This window comes from Schistocerca cancellata, chromosome 1 (genome assembly GCF_023864275.1).
Source record: "Schistocerca cancellata isolate TAMUIC-IGC-003103 chromosome 1, iqSchCanc2.1, whole genome shotgun sequence".
In the NCBI taxonomy this organism is placed as follows: domain Eukaryota; kingdom Metazoa; phylum Arthropoda; class Insecta; order Orthoptera; family Acrididae; genus Schistocerca; species Schistocerca cancellata.
In genome coordinates, this window is record NC_064626.1 from 1,235,125,127 (window position 1) to 1,235,149,205 (window position 24,079).

Consider the following 24,079-nt stretch of genomic DNA (forward strand, 5'->3'; position numbering starts at 1 on the left):
ATAATCTTCATATCACACTTTGTGGCACTTGGAGGGCCCGTGCTACGACCTGCTGCCTTTGACCAGCCTCCAGTCACCCTAGTATTCTACCCCTCATAACGTCATCAATATGTGTTCTTTGAGCCATTTTCAACACACAGTCACCATTAGCACGTCTGAAAAAATCTGCACACTTGCTCGTTCCACCGTACTCTGACATGCACCAACACACCTCTGCTTATGTGGACTGCTGTCAGCGCCACCGTGCGACGACCGCAGGTCAAATGCACCGCATGGTCATACCCTCAAACCGACCACCAGAGTGCTGTGTGTGTATCAGCATTATCCTTAATTTATGAGCAAGAGTGTATCTACATATACATCTAAATTTATACTCCTCAAGACACTCAACGGTGTGTGGCGGAGGGCAATTTACGTGCCACTGTCACTACCTCCCTTTTCTGTTCCACTCGCGTATGGTTCTCGGGGAGAACGACTGACGGGAGGCCTCCGAGCGCGCTCGAATCTCTCTAATTTTACATTCGTGATCTCCACGGGAGGTATAAGTAGGGGGAAGCAATATATTCGATACCTCATCCAGAAACGCACCATCTCGATACCTAGACAGCAAGCTACACCGCGATGCAGAGCACCTCTCTTGCAGAGTCTGCCACATGAGTTTGCTAAACATCTCCGTAACGCTATCACGGTTACCAAATAACCCTGTGACGAAACGCGCCGCTCTTCTTTCGATCTTCTCTTTCTCGTCCGTCAACCCGATCTGGTACGAATCCCACACTGATGAGCAATACTCAAGTGTAGGTCGAACGAGTGTTTTGAAAGCCACCTCCTTTGTTGATGGACTACATTTTCTAAGGACTCTCCCAATGAATCTCAACCTGGTACCCGCCTTACCAACAATTAATTTTATATGATCATTCCACTTCAAATCGTTCCGCACACATACTCCCAGATATTTTACACAAGTAACTGCTACCAGTGTTTGTTCCGCTATCATACAATCATACAATAAAGGATCCTTCTTTCTATGTTTTCGCAATACATTACATTTGTCTATGTTAAGGGTCAGTTGCCACTCCCTGCACCAAGTGCCTATTCGCTGCAGATCATCCTGCATTGCGCTACAATTTTCTAATGCTGCAACTTCTCTGTATACTACAGCATCATCCGCGAAAAGCCGCATGGAACTTCCGACACTATCTACTAGGTCACTTATGTATACTGTGCAAAGCAATGGTCCCATAACACTCCCCTGTGGCACGCCGGAGGTTACTTTAACGTCTGTAGAAGACGTCTCTCCATTGAGAACAACATGCTGTGTTCTGTGTCAGGGTGATGGAAAATTGCTGTTGTTGTCTCGAGACCTCGGAGTCAATGACTTTTCTGAACTGAGTAAAATGCTGCTGTTAGTTACGAAACTGTGTCTTGTATTTTGGTGAGGCTACGGCGGAAACATGCGCAGGGCGCTAGATGCGGCGCCGGACGCTGCTGGGGTGGGCGTTTATAATGAAGCGGATTAGCAGCCGCCGGACGGAAGGCGCACCCTGGCGGCGACGCCTGCTTTCCACCCGGCTAGCATTTCCTGCGCTAAATGCCCCCAGGAATGCTTAATGGCGCGGAGGCGCGTTCTTCATCCCTCTGGCAGCCAGCCCTGCCGCCCGAACGCCCCGCTGTGGCCGCTAATGGAAACCCGCACACGGCTTCCTCCACGACACATTTTTATTCACACGTTTCTTGGCCATTACGGTGTCTGCTGCACTAAGGCATATGTGTTGGCACTGCCGCAGGCGCTGCTCGGCCATGTTTCACGGCAACCTCTATATGTCGCACGACAAGGACAGTATGGTTCTAGCGAATGCAAAAGGTGTAACTTGCATTCAACGGCCTCCTCACGACATCCTTTGACTCTGCGGTAGTAGATACTCACTAGGCCGTGTAAAGCAGCGTTGATGAAACCACGACCTGTGACGTCTCCTGGCAAGACATTTACAAAATCGGTAAAATATAAAAAATAATAAAAATAAACATTTATCTGTATTATTATTATTATTATTATTTCTTTTCTTTCTCAGACGTTATTTCTGGTTAAAAATGGAAAGTGACGCGGACCTTGATCAAGCGTGACTTCGTTTTAACTGTGCAGTATACGTTACACTGCATTTAGGAAATTTCGGGTAATTGAACATGTATCAATAATTACAGATTTCTGTACTTGTATATATACGTTTGGATGTAGCTGTATTGCGTTGATGTACTGGTGGATATCGTGTGGTATGACTCCTGTAGTTGATAGCATAACTTTATCCTGATGCCACATGTCCTTGACTTCCTCAGCCAGTTGGATGTACTATTTTTCAATTTTTGCTCCTGTTTTCTTCTGCATATTTGTTGTATTGGGTATGGATATTTCGATTATTTGTGTTAATTTCTTCTTTTTATTGGTGAGTATGATGTCAAGTTTGTTATGTGGTGTTGTTTTATCTGTTATAATGGTTCTGTTCCAGTATAATTTGTATTCATCATTCTCCAGTACATTTTGTTGTGCTTACTTGTATGTGGGAACGTGTTGTTTTAATAGTTTATGTTGTATGGCAAGTTGTTGATGTATTATTTTTGCTACATTGTCATATCTTCTGGTGTATTCTGTATTTGCTAGTATTGTACATCCGCTTGTGATGTGATCTACTGTTTCTACTTGTTGTTTGCAAAGTCTGTATTTATCTGTTGTGGTATTGGCATCTTTAATAATATGCTTGCTGTAATACCTGGTGTTTATTGTTTGATCCTGTATTGCAATCATGAATCCTTCCGTCTCACTATATATATTGCCTTTTCTTAGCCATGTGTTGGATGCGTCTTGATCGATGTGTGGCTGTGTTACATGATACGGGTGCTTGCCATTTAGTGTTTTCTTTTTCCAATTTACAAATATTATTATTATTATTATTTAATATCTTTATGAATGATTGTAGATTATAATAATTTCTCATTTTTTTATATTTGTGCAATATGTATGTATCTATATTGCACATATAACGTCTGTGGTAGGCGAATGTATGTATCAAAGCAGATAATGAAAAATAATTACTAATTGCCTATAAATAGTGGAGGTTCAAACATTTCTCTCTGTGTCTTCTTGTAGCCGTTAAAGTTGTAAGAGCCTGTGACGCTCGCTTGAATGCGTAGGTAGCCTTCCTTTGTCCTTTGATCGAGAAAGACGCCATTGGAGGTTGATATTTGTAAAAGATGTGTACTTTCAAGTTATGTTGATTTTTTGAATATAGAAATTGTTAAAATTATTACCTGTAATAATTTATTGCTAGCTTGCCCAAGATTTCATTGCACATTCTTAGCCGTTTTCAGCGTATTAGGAATTTTTCATGACGCAGAGCCGTGCGGCAATTGTGGAACAACTGCCACGGCAAATTCAAATTAAATTGAATAAAAGCAGTTTTCCCGCAATATAGCGGGTAGCTAACGGTACATTAAAATTATCTCTTTCAGCTTCCTGGAGACTTCAGAGGGAAATTGAGGATTTTATTATGTCATTTTCAGGTGGACATGGGCAGCTGCTATTATGTTATCAGTTTCGTAAATAACTCATGAGTGATAAAGTTTTACCTGTGTGTGATCAAAGACTGCTGTGCAAAACCTGTTATGGCTAATAACATAATAATTAAATTTCATTTTTTTTTAGTTTCATGCTTTCATGTTAGTCATGACAGTTAATAGACTTCATATACTTAAAAAAATCCACTGCAGCGTTTACGTTTAGTGAACATAACATACTGTAACTTCAGTACAGGTAATAATTTCTGTGCATTCTAGAGATGAAAGTAGCGAAGGGCATTTTTTTTCATAATTAGTTACAGTAATGATACCATGTTCCATATCTAACAAGCCAGATCAGTGTTATATAAAAATAGTTTGCAAATTAAAGCAGGAAATCTTTCAGTGTTATGCGTATCCCCACATAATAGGTCAAAGTGCATAAAGTTAAAATACTATCAACTGCAGAAACTAATAGTGAATATCGTATTTTATCTGTCGTGCTCGCAACAGCAAGCAATACAAAATTAATTAAAATATTATGTCAAATAAATTACATATAAAGTAAAAAAGATGTGCAGTGGGGATTACGCGACAGACCTACCACCTACCACATAGAGGCTGCGTAACTCAAGTTGCGAATCAGTACCTGTATGTTCACCTTAACAAATTTCGGGTGGTGGGAAAATGCAGTTTACCTGTAATAAGCCTTCGGGAATTTTAGTAAACTGGTTTTTTATTCTTGAGGAAGCTCATAAATTTTCTATCAAGACCGAATTTACTATTTTAACTCCTCTAATATTCCCTTGGTTTATGAACTGCAGATTGAAACTGAAGAAACTGCAAAAAGGTGGGATTTTAAGGAGATGGGACCTGGATAAACTGAAAGAACGAGAGGTTGTAGAGAGCTTCAGGGAGAGCATAAGGGAACAATTAACAGGAATGGGGGAAAGAAATACAGTAGAAGAAGAATGGGTAGCTCTGAGGGATGAAGTAGTGAAAGCAGCAGACGATCAAGTATGTAAAAAGACGAGGGCTAATACAAATCCTTGGGTAACAGAAGAAATATTTAATTTAATTGATGAAAGGAGAAAATATAAAAATGCAGTAAATGAAGCAGGCAAAAAGGAATACAAACGTCTCAAAAATGAGATCGACAGGAAGTGCAAAATGGCTAAGCAGGGATGGCTAGAGGGCAAATGTAAGGATGTAGAGGCTTGTCTCACTAGGGGTAAGATAGATACTGCCTACAGGAAAATTAAAGAGACCTTTGGAGAGAAGAGAACCACTTGTATGAATATCAAGAGCTCAGATGGAAACCCAGTTCTAAGCAAAGAAGGGAAGGCAGAAAGGTGGAAGGAGTATATAGAGGGTTTATACAAGGGCGATGTACTTGAGGACAATATTATGGAAATGGAAGAGGATGTAGATGAAGATGAAATGGGAGATACGATACTGCGTGAAGAGTTTGACAGAGCACTGAAAGACCTGAGTCGAAACAAGGCCCCGGGAGTAGACAACATTCCATTAGAACTACTGACGGCCTTGGGAGAGCCAGTCCTGACAAAAATCTACCATCTGGTGAGCAAGATGTATGAGACAGGTGAAATACCCTCAGACTTCAAGAAGAATATAATAATTCCAATCCCAAAGAAAGAAGGTGTTGACAGATGTGAAAATTACCGAACTATCAGGTTAATAAGTCAAAGCTGCAAAATACTAATGCAAATTCTTTACAGACGAATGGAAAAACTGGTAGAAGCGGACCTCGGGGAAGATCAGTTTGGATTCCGTAGAAATGTTGGAACACGTGAGGCAATACTAACCTTACGACTTATCTTAGAAGAAAGATTAAGAAAAGGCAAACCTACGTTTCTAGCATTTGTAGACTTAGAAAAAGCTTTTGACAATGTTGACTGGAATACTCTCTTCCACATTCTAAAGGTGGCAGGGGTAAAATACAGGAGCGAAAGGCTATTTACAATTTGTACAGAAACCAGATGGCAGTTATAAGAGTCGAGGGGAATGAAAGGGAAGCAGTGGTTGGGAAAGGAGTGAGACAGGGTTGTAGCCTATCCCCGATGTTATTCAATCTGTATATTGAGCAAGCAGTAAAGGAAACAAAAGAAAAATTCGGAGTAGGTGTTAAAATTCATGGAGAAGAAGTAAAAACTTTGAGGTTCGCCGATGACATTGTAATTCTGTCAGAGACAGCAAAGGACTTGGAAGAACAGTTGAATGGAATGGACAGTGTCTTGAAAGGAGGATATAAGATGAACATCAACAAAAGTAAAACAAGGATAATGGAATGTAGTCGAATTAAGTCGGGTGATGCTGAGGGAATTAGATTAGGAAATGAGACACTTAAAGTAGTAAAGGAGTTTTGATAATTAGGGAGTAAAATAACTGATGATGGTCGAAGTAGAGAGGATATAAAATGTAGACTGGCAATGGCAAGGAAATCGCTTCTGAAGAAGAGAAATTTGTTAACATCGAGTATAGATTTAAGTGTCAGGAAGTCGTTTCTGAAAGTATTTGTATGGAGTGTAGCCATGTATGGAAGTGAAACATGGACGATAACTAGTATGGACAAGAAGAGAATAGAAGCTTTCGTAATATGGTGCTACAGAAGAATGCCGAAGATAAGGTGGGTAGATCACGTAACTAATGAGGAGGTATTGAATAGGATTGGGGAGAAGAGAAGTTTGTGGCACAACTTGACTAGAAGAAGGGATCGGTTGGTAGGACATGTTTTGAGGCATCAAGGGATCACAATTTTAGCATTGGAGGGCAGCGTGGAGGGTAAAAATCGTAGAGGGAGACCAAGAGATGAATACACTAAGCAGATTCAGAAGGATGCAGGTTGCGGTAGGTACTGGGAGATGAAGAGGTTTGCACAGGATAGAGTGGCGTGGAGAGCTGCATCAAACCAGTCTCAGGACTGAAGACCACAACAACAACAATATTCCCAACCCACAGTCTGTACACCAAAATTTCACACGGAAAATCAAACAGAATATCTACTAGTCCGACCCCATTAATGTTCGATCTGACAGTCATTGACCCACTACTGTAGCGAGTTGAAACTTTCGGTCGAATCAGTGGTCTTCAATGTCTGAAGTGCTAGCTCGAGTAGTCCATAAAGAATACGGAATACGCCACGCGAAATTTTCTCAGTGACCGAAATATCACACGCTCATAACACATCAATTAAGTAATTCTGAAACATCAGGCTTTCCTCAGAATGTTCGTAATTCAATCCTCCTTAGTTACGACTAATTCCAACCGCAATGAACCCAATAGTTCTTCGTTTTACATGCAGTGTGCACAGTGGCATCTAGCATGGTCTGACACGTACGACAGCGAGCAAGCGACTATTCCGATCCTCCTCTCCTCTGCATATCTCACTTTCTGCGCTAGGGAACAGCTTAGTTCTGATTGGCTAATGGTCTGAATGACCAATCAGAGTGATCCTTCTAGATCATTCTCGCGGCAAAACTTTCCTGAGTTAATCACTAATAAAAAAAAATCATTTACGTCATTCCAATGCCAATTTCTAATACAATATTTAAAAAAATACACCGAAATACAAAATAATCTTTAAATTAATTTTGAAACTTATTCCACTTCCGACTTCTATTCTGGCTACTCTCTTACAAAAGCAAGCACACTTCGACATACGTCATCAGCTCCGTGGTTACAACACTATTTTCTCACAGTTCAATTTCATAAGTTTTTACATAAAATAGTATTAAGTCTTTTCGTATGTCCCACAGACACTCTCTCATTCATTCCCAGGTATAAACACAACAAAATAATAAGCAGATGATAATTTTGAATAATTTTTACACTACGAAATGCAGAGTAATTAAAGTTTCGAAAAAAATTCCAGTTAACTAATTTCATAAATTGAAAACTTTGTTATGACTTTAGTTGATAATAAAAGACAAACTGCTATTTTCTTACCAAGTTTTGAAACATAAGTGTCGGTTTCTGGACATTTAAGTATTTTTCTCAGTCTTCGGAACTATAAGAGATAGAAGTCTCAAATTTTTTACAGAATCCTTTACTTAATAACAAAATATGGTATACCAGGTTTGAACAAAATCGGTTTATTATTACTTTGGTTTATTTAGTTTCGTAGGGGGTATGAATTTGCCCTCTGACTAGACCGTTCTCACGGATAGTAGCGTTAGCTGTGCTGTGAGTCATAGCAAAGACACAATTCTGCAGCCACCAGGATACACGGCTGCATGCTTTACCGCACTGAATGTTATCTCGTAATAACTTGCTACGTTACAAGCCTTCCATAGCTGCGAAAGGGCTGCCGGTGCAGAAGCTATTCACGAACGGACCTCTCGAATATGTCCTGCATATGATCGAAGGGATTCATGTTGGGCGACCATTCGCTCCAATTGTCCTGAATATTCTTCAAACCAATCGCGAACAGTTATGACCTGGTGAGACGACTCATGGTCGGCTGGTATTATGACGTCCATGAATGGCTGAAAAATGGTCTCTAAGTAGCCGGACATAACTACTTCCAGTCACTGATCGGTTCACTTGGACCAGAGTAGCCAGTTCATTCCATGGGAGACACAGCCCACTCAATTTTGGAGCCACCACTAGATTGCACAGTGCCCTCTTGACAACCTGGGTCAACGTCTTCGTGGGGTCAGCACCACACTCGAACCCTACCATCGGCTCAAACCAAACGAAATCGGGAGTTACCTGACCAGGCCATAGTTTTCCACTCGTCTAGGGTCCAATCTTTTACGTTACATGAGCAGGGGAGTTGATGTAGGAGATGCGCTTTTAGCAAAGGCACAAGCGTCTGTCTTCTCCTTCCATAGCCCATTAACGCCAGATTTCGCTGAACTGTCCTAACGGATACCACATAGTAGTAGTAGTAGTAGTAGTAGTAGTAGAAGGGTTTTGTGGGCGCACGACAGCAAGGTCTTCAGCGCCCGTTCAGTATCATAGTGAGACGGGGGTCAAGAAAGAAACTCAGAACATTTACATCAAACGGAACATAAAACACGAGGAACAATCATGGAAAAATACACTCCTGGAAATGGAAAAAAGAACACATTGACACCGGTGTGTCAGACCCACCATATTTGCTCCGGACACTGCGAGAGGGCTGTACAAGCAATGATCACACGCACGGCACAGCGGACACACCAGGAACTGCGGTGTTGGCCGTCGAATGGCGCTAGCTGCGCAGAATTTGTGCACCGCCGCCGTCAGTGTCAGCCAGTTTGCCGTGGCATACGGAGCTCCATCGCAGTCTTTAACACTGGTAGCATGCCGCGACAGCGTGGACGTGAACCGTATGTGCAGTTGACGGACTTTGAGCGAGGGCGTATAGTGGGCATGCGGGAGGTCGGGTGGACGTACCGCCGAATTGCTTAACACGTGGGGCGTGAGGTCTCCACAGTACATCGATGTTGTCGCCAGTGGTCGGCGGAAGGGGCACGTGCCCGTCGACTTGGGACCGGACCGCAGCGACGCACGGATGCACGCCAAGACCGTAGGATCCTACGCAGTGCCGTAGGGGACCGCACCGCCACTTCCCAGCAAATTAGGGACACTGTTGCTCCTGGGGTATCGGCGAGGACCATTCGCAACCGTCTCCATGAAGCTGGGCTACGGTCCCGCACACCGTTAGGCCGTCTTCCGCTTACGCCCCAACATCGTGCAGCCCGCCTCCAGTGGTGTCGCGACAGGCGTGAATGGAGGGACGAATGGAGACGTGTCGTCTTCAGCGATGAGAGTCGCTTCTGCCTTGGTGCCAATGATGGTCGTATGCGTGTTTGGCGCCGTGCAGGTGAGCGCCACAATCAGGACTGCATACGACCGAGGCACACAGGGCCAACACCCGGCATCGTGGTGTGGGGAGCGATCTCCTACACTGGCCGTACACCACTGGTGATCGTCGAGGGGACACTGAATAGTGCACGGTACATCCAAACCGTCATCGAACCCATCGTTCTACCATTCCTAGACCGGCAAGGGAACTTGCTGTTCCAACAGGACAATGCACGTCCGCATGTATCCCGTGCCACCCAACGTGCTCTAGAAGATGTAAGTCAACTACCCTGGCCAGCAAGATCTCCGGATCTGTTCCCCATTGTTTGGGACTGGATGAAGCGTCGTCTCACGCGGTCTGCACGTCCAGCACGAACGCTGGTCCAACTGAGGCGCCAGGTGGAAATGGCATGGCAAGCCGTTCCACAGGACTACATCCAGCATCTCCACGATCGTCTCCATGGGAGAATAGCAGCCTGCATTGCTGCGAAAGGTGGATATACACTGTACTAGTGCCGACATTGTGCATGCTCTGTTGCCTGTGTCTATGTGCCTGTGGTTCTGTCAGTGTGATCATGTGATGTATCTGACCCCAGGAATGTGTCAATAAAGTTTCCCCTTCCTGGGACAATGAATTCACGGTGTTCTTATTTCAATTTCCAGGAGTGTATATATACGTTTGGATGTAGCTGTATTGCGTTGATGTACTGGTGGATATCGTGTGGTATGACTCCTGTAGTTGATAGTATAACATTATCCTGATGCCACATGTCCTGGACTTCCTCAGCCAGTTGGATGTATTTTTCAATTTTTTCTCCTGTTTTCTTCCGCATGTTTGTTGTATTGGGTATGGATATTTCGATTATTTGTGTTAATTTCTTCTTTTTATTGGTGAGTATGATGTTAGGTTTGTTATGTGGTGTTGTTTTATCTGTTATAATGGTTCTGTTCCAGTATAACTTGTATTCATCATTCTCCAGTACATTTTGTGGGGCATACTTGGATGTGGGAACGTGTTGTTTTAATAGTTTATGTTGTATGGCAAGTTGTTGATGTATTATTTTTGCTACATTGTCATGTCTTCTGGTGTATTCTGAATTTGCTAGTATTGTGGATCCGCTTGTGATGTGATCTACTGTTTCTACTTGTTGTTTGCAAAGTCTGCATTTATCTGTTGTGGTATTGGCATCTTTAATAATATGCTTGCTGTAATACCTGGTGTTTATTGTTTGATCCTGTATTGCAATCATGAATCCTTCCGTCTCAGTATATATATTGCCATTTCTTAGCCATGTGTTGGATGCGTCTTGATCGATGTGTGGCTGTGTTACACGATATGGGTGCTTGCCATTTAGTGTTTTCTTTTTCCAATTTACAAATATTATTATTATTATTATTATTTAATTTCTGTATGAATGATTGTAGATTATAATAATTTCTCCTTTTTTTATTTTTGTGCAATATTTATGTATCTATATTGCACAAATAACGTCTGTGGCAGGCGAATATATGTATCAAAGCAGATAATGAAAAATAATTACTAAGTTGCTTATTAAATTGCCTATAAATAGTGGAGGTTCAAACATTACTCTCTCTGTCTTCTTGTAGCCGTTGAAGTTGTAAGAGCCTGTGACGCTAGCTTGAATGTGTAGGTAGCCTTCGTTTGTCCTTTGATCGAGAAAGACGCCATTGGAGGTCGATATTAGTAAAAGGTGTGTACTTTCAAGTTATGTTGATTTTTTGAATATAGAAATTGTTAAAATTATTACCTGTAATAACTTATTGCTAGCTTGCCCAAGATTTCATTGCACATTCTTAGCCGTTTTCAGCGTATTAGGTATTTTTCATGACGCAGAGCCGTGCGGCAATTGTGGAACAGCTGCCACGGCAAATTCAAATGAAACTGAATAAATGCAGTTTTCCCGCAATATAGCGGGTAGCTAACGGTACATTAAAATTTTCTCTTTCAGCTTCCTGGAGACTTCAGGGGGAAATTGAGGCTTTTATTATGTCATTTTCAGGTGGACATGGGCAGCTGCTATTATGTTATCAGTTTCGTAAATAACTCATGAGTGATAAAGTTTTACCTGTGTGTGGTCAAAGACTGCTGTGCAAAACCTGTTCTGGCTAATAACATAATAATTAAATTTCATTTTTTTTTAGTTTCATGCTTTCATGTTAGTCATAACAGTTAATAGTCTTCATATACTTAAAAAGAATCCACTGCAGCGTTTACGTTTAGTGAACATAACATACTGTAACTTCCGTACAGGTAATAATTTTCTGTGCATTCAAGAGATGAAATCAGCGAAGGGCATTTTTTTCATAATTAGTTAGAGTAATGATACCATGTTCCATATCTAACAAGCCAGATCAGTGTTGTATAAAAATAGTTTGCAAATTAAAGATCGCACGTCCACTGCAGGAAATCTTTCAGTGTTATGCGTATCCCCACATAATAGGTCAAAGTGCATAAAGTTAAAATACTTTCAACTGCAGAAACTAATAGTGAAAATCGTATTATATCTGTCGTGCTCGCAACAGCAAGCAATACAAAATTAATTAAAATATTATGCCAAATAAATTACATATAAAGTAAAAAAGGTGTGCAGTGGGGATTACGCGACAGACCTAACACCTACCACATAGAGGCTGCGTAACTCAAGTTGCGAATCGGTACCCGTAGGTTCACCTTATCAAATTTCGGGTGGTGGGAAAATGCAGTTTACCTGTAATAAGCCTTCGGGAATTTTAGTAAACTGGTTTGTTATTCTTAAGGAAGTACATAAATTTGCTATCAAGACCGAATTTACTATTTTAACTCCTCTAATATTCCCAACTCACAGTCTGTACCCCAAAATTTCACACGGAAAATCAAACAGAATATCTACTAGTCCGGCCCCATTAATGTTCGATCTGACAGTCATTGACCCACTACTGTGGCGAGTTGAAACTTTCGGTCGAATCAGTGGTCTTCAGTGTCTGAAGTGCTAGCTCGAGTAGTCCATAAAGAATACGGAATATGCCACGCGAAATTTTCTCAATGACCGAAATACACTCCAGGAAATTGAAATAAGAACACCGTGAATTCATTGTCCCAGGAAGGGGAAACTTTATTGACACATTCCTGGGGTCAGATACATCACATGATCACACTGACAGAATCACAGCCACATAAACACAGGCAACAGAGTATGCACAATGTCGGCACTAGTACAGTGTATATCCACCTTTCGCAGCAATGCAGGCTGCTATTCTCCCATGGAGACGATCGCAGAGATGCTGGATGTAGTCCTGTGGAACGGCTTGCCATGCCATTTCCACCTGGCGCCTCAGTTGGACCAGCGTTCGTGCTGGACGTGCAGATCGCGTGAGACGACGCTTCATCCAGTCCCAAACATGCTCAATGGGGGACAGTCCGGAGATCTTGCTGGCCAGGGTAGTTGACGTACACCTTCTAGAGCACGTTGGGTGGCACGGGATACATGCGGACGTGCATTGTCCTGTTGGAACAGCAAGTTCCCTTGCCGGTCTAGGAATGGTAGAACGATGGGTTCGATGACGGTTTGGATGTACCGTGCACTATTCAGTGTCCCCTCGACGATCACCAGTGGTGTACGGCCAGTGTAGGAGATCGCTCCCCACACCATGATGCAGGGTGTTGGCCCTGTGTGCCTCGGTCGTATGCAGTCCTGATTGTGGCGCTCACCTGCACGGCGCCAAACACGCATACGACCATCATTGGCACCAAGGCAGAAGCGACTCTCATCGCTGAAGACGACACGTCTCCATTCGTCCCTCTATTCACGCCTGTCGCGACACCACTGGAGGCGGGCTGCACGATGTTGGGGCGTGAGCGGAAGACGGCCTAACGGTGTGCGGGACCGTAGCCCAGCTTCATGGAGACGGTTGCGAATGGTCCTCGCCGATACCCCAGGAGCAACAGTGTCCCTAATTTGCTGGGAAGTGGCGGTGCGGTCCCCTACGGCACTGCGTAGGATCCTACGGTCTTGGCGTGCATCCGTGCGTCGCTGCGGTCCGGTCCCAGGTCGACGGGCACGTGCACCTTCCGCCGACCACTGGCGACAACATCGATGTACTGTGGAGACCTCACGCCCCACGTGTTGAGCAATTCGGCGGTACGTCCACCCGGCCTCCCGCATGCCCACTATACGCCCTCGCTCAAAGTCCGTCAACTGCTGTCGCGGCATGCTACCAGTGTTAAAGACTGCGATGGAGCTCCGTATGCCACGGCAAACTGGCTGACACTGACGGCGGCGGTGCACAAATGCTGCGCAGCTAGCGCCATTCGACGGCCAACACCGCGGTTCCTGGTGTGTCCGCTGTGTCGTGCGTGTGATCATTGCTTGTACAGCCCTCTCGCAGTGTCCGGAGCAAGTATGGTGGGTCTGACACACCGGTGTCAATGTGTTCTTTTTTCCATTTCCAGGAGTGTAATTCTGAAACATCAGGCTTTCCTCAGAATGTTCGTAATTCAATCCTCCTTAGTTACGACTAATTCCAACCGCAATGAACCCAATAGTTCTTCGTTTTACATGCAGTGTGCACAGTGGCATCTAGCACGGTCTGACACGTACGACAGCGAGCAAGCGACTATTCCGATCCTCCTCTCCTCTGCATATCTCACTTTCGGCGCTAGGGAACAGCTTAATTCTGATTGGCTAATGGTCTGAATGACCAATCAGAGTGATCCTTCTAGATCATTCTCGCGGCAAAACTTTCCTGAGTTAATCACTAATCAAAAAAATCATTTACGTCATTCCAATGCCAATTTCTAATATAATATTTAATAAAATAGAATAGACCGAAATACAAAATAATCTTTAAATTAATTTTGAAACTTATTCCACTTCCGACTTCTATTCTGGCTACTCTCTTACAAAAGCAAGCACACTTCGACATACGTCATCAGCTCCGTGGTTACAATGAAACGTCCCCTTAGAACAATTTATACACGACTGTGCTTAAACTGACACACAAAATTTTTTTAGCGCAACGCAATCTGACTTTCAAAAATCCCTACAAAAGAACGGCCCTGACTAACATTAATCTATACCTTTCACAAATCACTTAAATCACCAAAAATCTCCGTTACTCGAACTACTGCAATACAGCGAGCACCACTACTGCCAGCTAAATAACAGATTATAACTACGGAAGGCACTAACTACTAGTAGGCATAGTTAGCAAATGAAAGATTTTAATAGAGAACAAACATTGTATTTACCTTAATAGTCATAATATATATAGCAGTTCATAACATCCATTCTTACAAATATCAAACCTCCGCCATTTCTCTCCCCACATCCACCACTGCTGGCGGCTCACCTCCAACTGCGCAACGCTACGCGCTGTTCACATCCAGCTGCCGCTGCCCAACAGTACAATGGCAGACAACAATGCAAACTAGCCACAGACTGCACACAGCACAGCCAGTGATATTCATACAGAGCGCTACGTAACGTTGCTTATAAGAAAGCATAAACAGCCTACTTACAACAACACTATTTTCTCACAGTTCAATTTCATAAGTTTTTACATAAAATAGTATTAAGTCTTTTCGTATGTCCCATAGACACTCTCTCATTCATTCCCAGGTATAAACACAACAAAATAATAAGCAGATGATAATTTTGAATAATTTTTACACTACGAAATGCAGAGTAATTAAAGTTTCGAAAAAAATTCCAGTTAAGTAATTTCATGTATTGAAAACTTTGTTATGACTTTAGTTGATAATAAAAGACAAACTGCTATTTTCTTACCAAGTTTTGAAACATAAGTATCGGTTTTTGGACATTTAAGTAATTTTCTCAGTCTTTAGAAACTATAAGAGGTAGAAGTCTCAAATTTTTACAGAATCCCTTACTTAATAACAAAAGATGGTATACCAGGTTTGAACAAAATCGGTTTATTATTACTATGGTTTATTTAGTTTCGTAGGGGGGTGTGAATTTGCCCTCTGACTAGACCGTCCTCACGGATAGTAGCGTCAGCTGTGCTGTGAGTCATAGCAAAGACACAATTCTGCAGCCACCGGGGTACACGGCTGCATGCTTTACCGCAATGAACGTTATCTCGTAATAACTTGCTACGTTACAAGCCTTCCATAGCTGCGAAAGGGCTGCCGGTGCAGAAGCTATTCACGAACGGACCTCTCGAATATGTCCTGCATATGATCGAAGGGATTCATGTTGGGCGACCATTCGCTCCAATTGTCCTGAATATTCTTCAAACCAATCGCGAACAGTTATGACCTGGTGAGACGACGCATGGTCGTCTGGTATTATGACGTCCATGAATGGCTGAAAAATGGTCTCCAAGTAGCCGGACATAACTACTTCCAGTCACTGATCGGTTCACTTGGACCAGAGTACCCAGTTCATTCCATGGAGACACAGCCCACTCAATTATGGAGCCACCACTAGGTTGTACAGTGCCTTCTTGACAACCTGGGTCAACGGCTTCGTGGGGTCAGCGCCACACACGAACCCTACCGTCAGCTCAAACCAAACGAAATCGGGAGTTACCTGACCGAGCCGTAGTTTTCCACTCGTCTAGGGTCCAATCTTTTACGTTACATGAGCAGGGGAGTTGATGTAGGAGATGTCGCGCTTTTAGCAAAGGCACAAGCGTCGGTCATCTCCTGCCATAGCCCATTAACGCCAGATTTCGCTGCACTGTCCTAACGGATACCACATAGTAGTAGTAGTAGTAGAAGGGTTTTGTGGGCGCACGACAGCAAGGTCTTCAGCGCCCATTCAGTATCATAGTGAGACGGGGGTCAAGAAAGAAACTCAGAACGTTTACATCGAACGGAACATAAAACACGGGGAACAACCATAGAAAAATATGTGCTCACCCACACCGAAGCGTGGGGTGAAGCAGGGCGTCAGCAGTAAAACATGGACAACACAGGAAGAAAATGGTAGAGGGAGCTAAAACAATGGAGCAGATGGAAGTGGCTGGCTGACCGCAAGGAAAAAAGGGGAGAAGTCAGCCACTCTGCAATACACTAAAGCCGCCAGCCTAAAAGTTTAGGCCAGAGTCCAGACACATCACAAAACTTAAAAACCCTAGACACACACGTCTCATCGTTAGCTAAAACACAGGGCAGATCCCCATCAACTTGTGCTTCTGGCCTTGCATCACGGTATAAAACGCAGTCTGTTAAAATGTGCCGGACAGAGATGTGCACACTACAACAAGCATCACAAAACAGAGGATCCTCCCGCCGTAATAAATAGCTATGTGTCAGAGGACAGTGCCCGATCCGAAGACGTGTGAGGGCCACCTCTTCCCGCCTGAGCAGCCGGCAGGAGGAACGCCACGGCCGAGTGGTTGACTTTACCGACCGCAGTTTATTGGCCGTCACCGCCAGCCATTCGTCCTCCCACAACTGCATGCACTTGCTGTGGAGTGCAGCGATGACTGACTGCAAGGGGATAGGACACTGGACCACATCCTGCTCTCTGCAGGCCTCCTTGGCAGCCCGATCAGCCTGTTCATTGCCCCATATCTCTGCGGTTATTTCCAGCAGTACTGCTTTTCTATTAGCAATGACTACGAAAACGCCGCTGTCCTAGATTTTCCACTCCTTAAGTGAAGGCCGTCGGCCACTGCGTTGTCCGTGGTAAGAGGTAATGCCTGAAATTTGACATTTCTCGGCACACTCTTGTCGCTGTGTACCTCGGAATATTGAATTCTCCATCGATATACGAAACTAAATGTCTGATGCGTCTGGCTCCAACCACCATTCCACGTTCAAAGTCTGTCGATTCCCGTCGTGCGGTCATAACAGCGTTGGAAACCTTTTCACATGAATCACCTCAGTACATATGGCAGCTCAGTCAATTCACTGCCATTTTATACACTCCTGGAAATTGAAATAAGAACACCGTGAATTCATTGTCCCAGGAAGGGGAAACTTTATTGACACATTTCTGGGGTCAGATACATCACATGATCACACTGACAGAACCACAGGCACATAGACACAGGCAACAGAGCATGCACAATGTCGGCACTAGTACAGTGTATATCCACCTTTCGCAGCAATGCAGGCTACTATTCTCCCATGGAGACGATCGTAGAGATGCTGGATGTAGTCCTGTGGAACGGCTTGCCATGCCATTTCCACCTGGCGCCCCAGTTGGACCAGCGTTCGTGCTGGACGTGCAGACCGCGTGAGACGACGCTTCATCCAGTCCCAAACATGCTCAATGGGGGACAGATCCGGAGATCTTGCTGGCCAGGGTAGTTGACTTACACCTTCTACAGCACGATGGGTGGCACGGGATACATGCGGACGTGCATTGTCCTGTTGGAACAGCAAGTTCCCTTGCCGGTCTAGGAATGGTAGAACGATGGGTTCGATGACGGTTTGGATGTACCGTGCACTATTCAGTGTCCCCTCGACGATCACCAGTGGTGTACGGCCAGTGTAGGAGATCGCTCCCCACACCATGATGCCGGGTGTTGGCCCTGTGTGCCTCGGTCGTATGCAGTCCTGATTGTGGCGCTCACCTGCACGGCGCCAAACACGCATACGACCATCATTGGCACCAAGGCAGAAGCGACTGTCATCGCTGAAGACGACACGTCTCCATTCGTCCCTCAATTCACGCCTGTCGGGACACCACTGGAGGCGGGCTGCACGATGTTGGGGCGTGAGCGGAAGACGGCCTAACGGTGTGCGGGACCGTAGCCCAGCTTCATGGAGACGGTTGCGAATGGTCCTCGCCGATACCCCAGGAGCAACAGTGTCCCTAATTTGCTGGGAAGTGGCGGTGCGGTCCCCTACGGCACTGCGTAGGATCCTACGGTCTTGGCGTGCATCCGTGCGTCGCTGCGGTCCGGTCCCAGGTCGACGGGCACGTGCACCTTCCGCCGACCACTGGCGACAACATCGATGTACTGTGGAGACCTCACGCCCCACGTGTTGAGCAATTCGGCGGTACGTCCACCCGGCCTCCCGCATGCCCACTATACGCCCTCGTTCAAAGTCCGTCAACTGCACATACGGTTCACGTCCACGCTGTCGCGGCATGCTACCAGTGTTAAAGACTGCGATGGAGCTCCGTATGCCACGGCAAACTGGCTGACACTGACGGCGGCGGTGCACAATTGCTGCGCAGCTAGCGCCATTCGACGGCCAACACCGCGGTTCCTGGTGTGTCCGCTGTGCCGTGCGTGTGATCATTGCTTGTACTGCCCTCTCGCAGTGTCCGGAGCAAGTATGGTGGGTCTGACACACCGGTGTCAATGTGTTCTTTTTTCCATAACCAGGAGTGTATGTAGTATCACTTAAAGCTCTAACTGAGCATGTTCCAAATAAATAAACGAACAATGAGCCTTATTAACCTGATGCCACGTACTCAGAGTTTCACCTTTTCTGCTCTCTATCTAACATCTTTCAAGAAACTTCCTTTCCGGATGAAAATGCGGATTGCACATGGTTCGATGAGTTCTTCGCTTAAAAATCACATGATTTCTACAGTTGCACAATCGAAAAGTTGGCAGGATGTTGTAAGTAGTAAATGAGAATGTATTATTGAAACTTCCCGGCAGATTAAAACTGTGTGCCGGACCGAGACTCGAACTCGCGACCTTTGCTTTTCGCGGGCAAGTGCTCTACCATCTGAGCTACCCAAGCACGACTCACGCCCAGTCCTCACAGCTTTACTTCTTGCAGTACCTCTTCTCCTACCTTCCGTACTTTACAGAAGCTCTCAGGCAAAAGTCGGAAGTGGTGACGGTGCTAAAATTAATCGCAGACTAACAGAACAAAATCCTGCTAGGTAAAAGTATTTCTGGATTCTGACGCTTGAATGTGGGTGTACGAGTGTGACACACAAAGAGGGAATAGAACGCCTGTGAGCGCCCACCAAGGTCCAAAAAATTTAGATGGCTTTAGAGGGTAGGTGATTCACCATCAACTTGGTAGCGCCTTCTTTGCCCATCGGTCATCTTCGATTTACTCAACATCAAAAAATGATACGTGCTTTCAGTATCAATACAGCATCTACATCTGTATCTATACCCTGCAAATCACCTCGAAGTGCATGGCAGAGGGTACGTCATATTTCACCAGTTATTAAGGTTTTTTCCTGTTCCATTGACGTATCAGCATGGGAAGAATAATTGTTTGAATGCCACTGTGGGTGCAGTAATTACCCTAAGCTTATCTGCACGATCCCTATTTGAGCGATGTGTAGGGAACTGTAGTATATTCATTGAGTCATCATTTACAGCCGGTTCTTGAAATTTCGTTAATAGACTTTCTCGGGATAGTTTAAGTCTATCTTCAAGAGTCTTCCAGTTCAGTTCTTTCAGCGTCTCTGCAACACTGTTCCGCAGACTAAACAAACCTGTGACCATTCATGCTGGCATTCTCTGTACAGTTCAATATCCCCTGTTAGTCCTACAGGGTGTTTCAAAAATGACCGGTATATTTGAAACGGCAATAAAAACTAAACGAGCAGCGATAGAAATACACCTTTTGTTGCAATATGCTTGGGACAACAGTACATTTTCAGGCAGACAAACTTTCGAAATTACAGTAGTTACAATTTTCAACAACAGATGGCGCTGCGGTCTGGGAAACTCTATAGTACGATATTTTCCACATATCCACCATGCGTAGCAATAATATGGCGTAGTCTCTCAATGAAATTACCCGAAACCTTTGACAACGTGTCTGGCGGAATGGCTTCACATGCAGATGAGATGTACTGCTTCAGCTGTTCAATTGTTTCTGGATTCTGGCGGTACACCTGGTCTTTCAAGTGTCCCTACAGAAAGAAGTCACAGGGGTTCATGTCTGGTGAATAGGGAGGCCAATCCACGCCGCCTCCTGTATGTTTCGGATAGCCCAAAGCAATCACACGATCATCGAAATATTCATTCAGGAAATTAAAGACGTCGGCCTTGCGATGTGGCCGGGCACCATCTTGCATAAACCACGAGGTGTTCGCAGTGTCGTCTAAGGCAGTTTGTACCGCCACACATTCACGAAGAATGTCCAGATAGCGTGATGCAGTAATCGTTTCGAATCTGAAAAATGGGCCAATGATTCCTTTGGAAGAAATGGCGGCCCAGACCAGTACTTTTTGAGGATGCAGGGACGATGGGACTGCAACATGGGGCTTTTCGGTTCCCCATATGCGCCAGTTCTGTTTATTGACGAAGCCGTCCAGGTAAAAATAAGCTTCGTCTGTAAACCAAATGCTGCCCACATGCATATCGCCGTCATCAATCCTGTGCACTATATCGTTAGCGAATGTCTCTCGTGCAGCAATGGTAGCGGCGCTGAGGGGTTGCCGCGTTTGAATTTTGTATGGATAGAGGTGTAAACTCTGGCGCATGAGACGATACGTGGACGTTGGCGTCATTTGGACCGCAGCTGCAACACGGCGAACGGAAACCCGAGGCCGCTGTCGGATCACCTGCTGCACTAGCTGCGCGTTGCCCTCTGTGGTTGCCATACACGGTCGCCCTACCTTTCCAGCACGTTCATCCGTCACGTTCCCAATCCGTTGAAATTTTTCAAACAGATCCTTTATTGTATCGCTTTTCGGTCCTTCGGTTACATTAAACCTCCGTTGAAAACTTCGTCTTGTTGCAACCACACTGTGTTCTAGGCGGTGGAATTCCAACACCAGAAAAATCCTCTGTTCTAATGAATAAACCATGTTGTCTACAGCACACTTGCACGTTGTGAACAGCACACGCTTACAGGAGAAAGACGACGTACAGAATGGCGCACCCACAGACTGCGTTGTCTTCTATATCTTTCACGTCACTTGCAGCGCCATCTGTTGTTGAAAATTGTAACTACTGTAATTTCGAAAGTTTGTCCGCCTGAAAATGTACTGTTGTCCCAAGCATATTGCAACAAACGGTGTATTTCTATCGCTGCTCGTTTAGTTTTTATTGCCGTTTCAAATATACCGGTCATTTTTGAAACACCCTGTATGTGGTATGGGTCCCACACACTTGACGAATACTCTAGGATGAGTTGCACGAGTGATTCATCAACAATCTGCTTTGTAGACTGATTGCACTTCCCCAGTACCCTACGATTAAACTGAAGTCCACCATCTGCTATTCCCATGACTGAGCCTGTGTGATCATTCCATTTCATATCCCTACAAATTGTCACACCCAGCTATTTGTGTGAGTCACCTGATTCCACTAGTGACTCATTGATATTATAGGATACTACTTCATTATAGACAGCTGCATCATAAAAAAGCCTAATTTTACTATTAATATTGTCAGCAAGGTCATTAATATACAACTTGAACAGGAAGGGACCCAACACAATTCCCTTGGGCACACCCAAAGTTTCTTCTACATCTGATTATGATTCTCCATCCAAGATAACATGCAGTGTCCTCCCTGCCATAATGTCCTCAATCCTGTCACAGATTTCACTTAACACCCTATACGATCGCGCTGTTCACAATAAGCGTAGGTGCGGTAGTGAGTGAAACACGGCATTTACCTGAAACTTGCGAGTTGGGTTTCCCATAACCGATGTTTCCGAAAAGCATGCTGGTTGACATTGGGGAGGTGGTTCATGATACTTCATTATCTTTGAGCTCAGAACATGTTCTAAGATTCTACAAGAAATCGACTAGAGTCCTGCATGACCGAGTAAGCGAGCACAAAATACGAGATGGGGCGAGCACACCCTAACTGAATAGGCTGCCCGCACTAGTTCTAGTGACCGAGCATAGATGCCGTGACCGAATACGTAGCACGTAACTTCAAACACATTACACGTGTCATTATCCGTGTGAGACTGTAGCCAGTACGGTCTTCTCATTTGTGGTTTGTCTCTGTAATCATGCAGAGCGAGGAAGCCAGTGCAGTTATGACGTAAGATTGAAACCATCATCGAGGAAGCCAGTGCAGTTAAGACGTAAGATTGAAACCAATGTTTACACATTGAAGAAAGGGAGGGTCTAAAACGCCAAGTATGGAATACATATCTGTTAGTTGTAGACGAAAACAGTGCGTCTACTGGGTACGTATCGTGCATAAACTGCTCAACATTAGTGTGTTTCCAGTCGGAAACCACACATTTAAAGAACATAGTTGCAAGAAACCTCACAAAGATACAGCTCCTTCAGGGATACCGGCAGTAATAAAAAATAGAGTTACAGCAAAGTGTGTTGCAATCTGTGCTAACGATGTGAGACCTTTTAATGCTGATTCCAGTAAAGGTTTCAGAGAACTAGGCAAAGAATTAATACATCTAGGTGCGCATTATGGAGAAGTTAACGTGCCAGATGTCAGCCAGTTAAATCCGGAACGCGTTAGTGATTTACTGGTCAACAATAACTATAAGTTTGTTTCTGTTGCAAACAAGTGAAAAGTATGACAAGTTACGTCTGTAAATATTGGATGTTCTATGTATGCTTTCTTTGTGAAGATGGTTGGCACAAAATGGCTCTGAGCACTATGGGAAGTAATGGTTCAAATGGCTCTGAGCACTATGGGACTTAACTACTGACGTCATCAGTCCCCTAGAACTTAGAACTACTTAAACCTAACTAACCTAAGGACATCACACACACCCATGCCCGAGGCAGGATTTGAACCTGCGACCGTATTAGCCTCGCGGTTCCGGACTGCAGCGCCAGAACCGCACGGCCACCGCGGCAGGCGAAGATGGTTGTCTTTTAGATTACAGGTAAAGCACTTATTCAATGTTTCCTGTTAATGAAAGGAAAAATAGATCTTCTGTTTGGAAATGACACTCGTCTTCTATCCGCGGTTGTATTGAAATATCATTTTACTTTCCAAATGCTTTATGAATTTAGCTGTGTCACGTACCCGTCCTTGGAAACGTTACTTTTGTCTTAAAAGGTGTGTGTGTGTCTGAGAGAGAGAGAGAGAGAGAGAGAGAGAGAGAGAGAGAGAGAGAGAGATAGAGAGGCGTTGGATTTGTACAGTACAGTACAGTACAGTGCAGCGAGCCGAGACGTCAGCGGTGACCGGTCATGCTCGGTTATCCGCGTGTCCGGAATCCGTACAACAGACATGGGGCGAGTACGTGACCGAGCCGAGTCGTATGGGGCCGGACACGATCGACTCGGTCCTCCCGTCAACAGGCGAGCCGTGACCGGTCAAACATGGAGCGTTGCAGCACTCTAAAATCGACGTCGAGGACGGTAGTTTTGTGCATCATTTCCATTACCCTTCTTGTAGACTGGTGTGACCTGTGCCGTTTTCCAATAACTGGATAGTGTCTTTTGTTCGAGGGGTACACGATAGATAAAAGTGAGAAGAGGGGCTAATTCAGCGGCAAATTCAGTATGGAATCTTACAGCGATTCCCTTGGTGCCTGGAGCTTTGTTGAGCTTTAACGGTTTCAGTTGCTTCTCAACACCACTGGCACTAATACTTACTTCATTCATCTTTTCAGTGTACAAGGATCCAATTTTCCTGGGTTTTCCTTTGTAAGGTAACATCTGAAAACAAAGTTAAGCATTTCAGCTTTTGCTTTTCAACCCTCTATTTCAGTTCCTGTCTCACTCGCAAGTGGATGGACACTAACTTCGGTGCCTTTACATACGACCAGATTTGTCATTTGACAATATTCTGTTACGGTAGTCACTGAAGCCACCATGCATTGCTCTCTTGATAACCTATTTTGTTTCACTCAGCATCTCTCTGTCTATTGCCC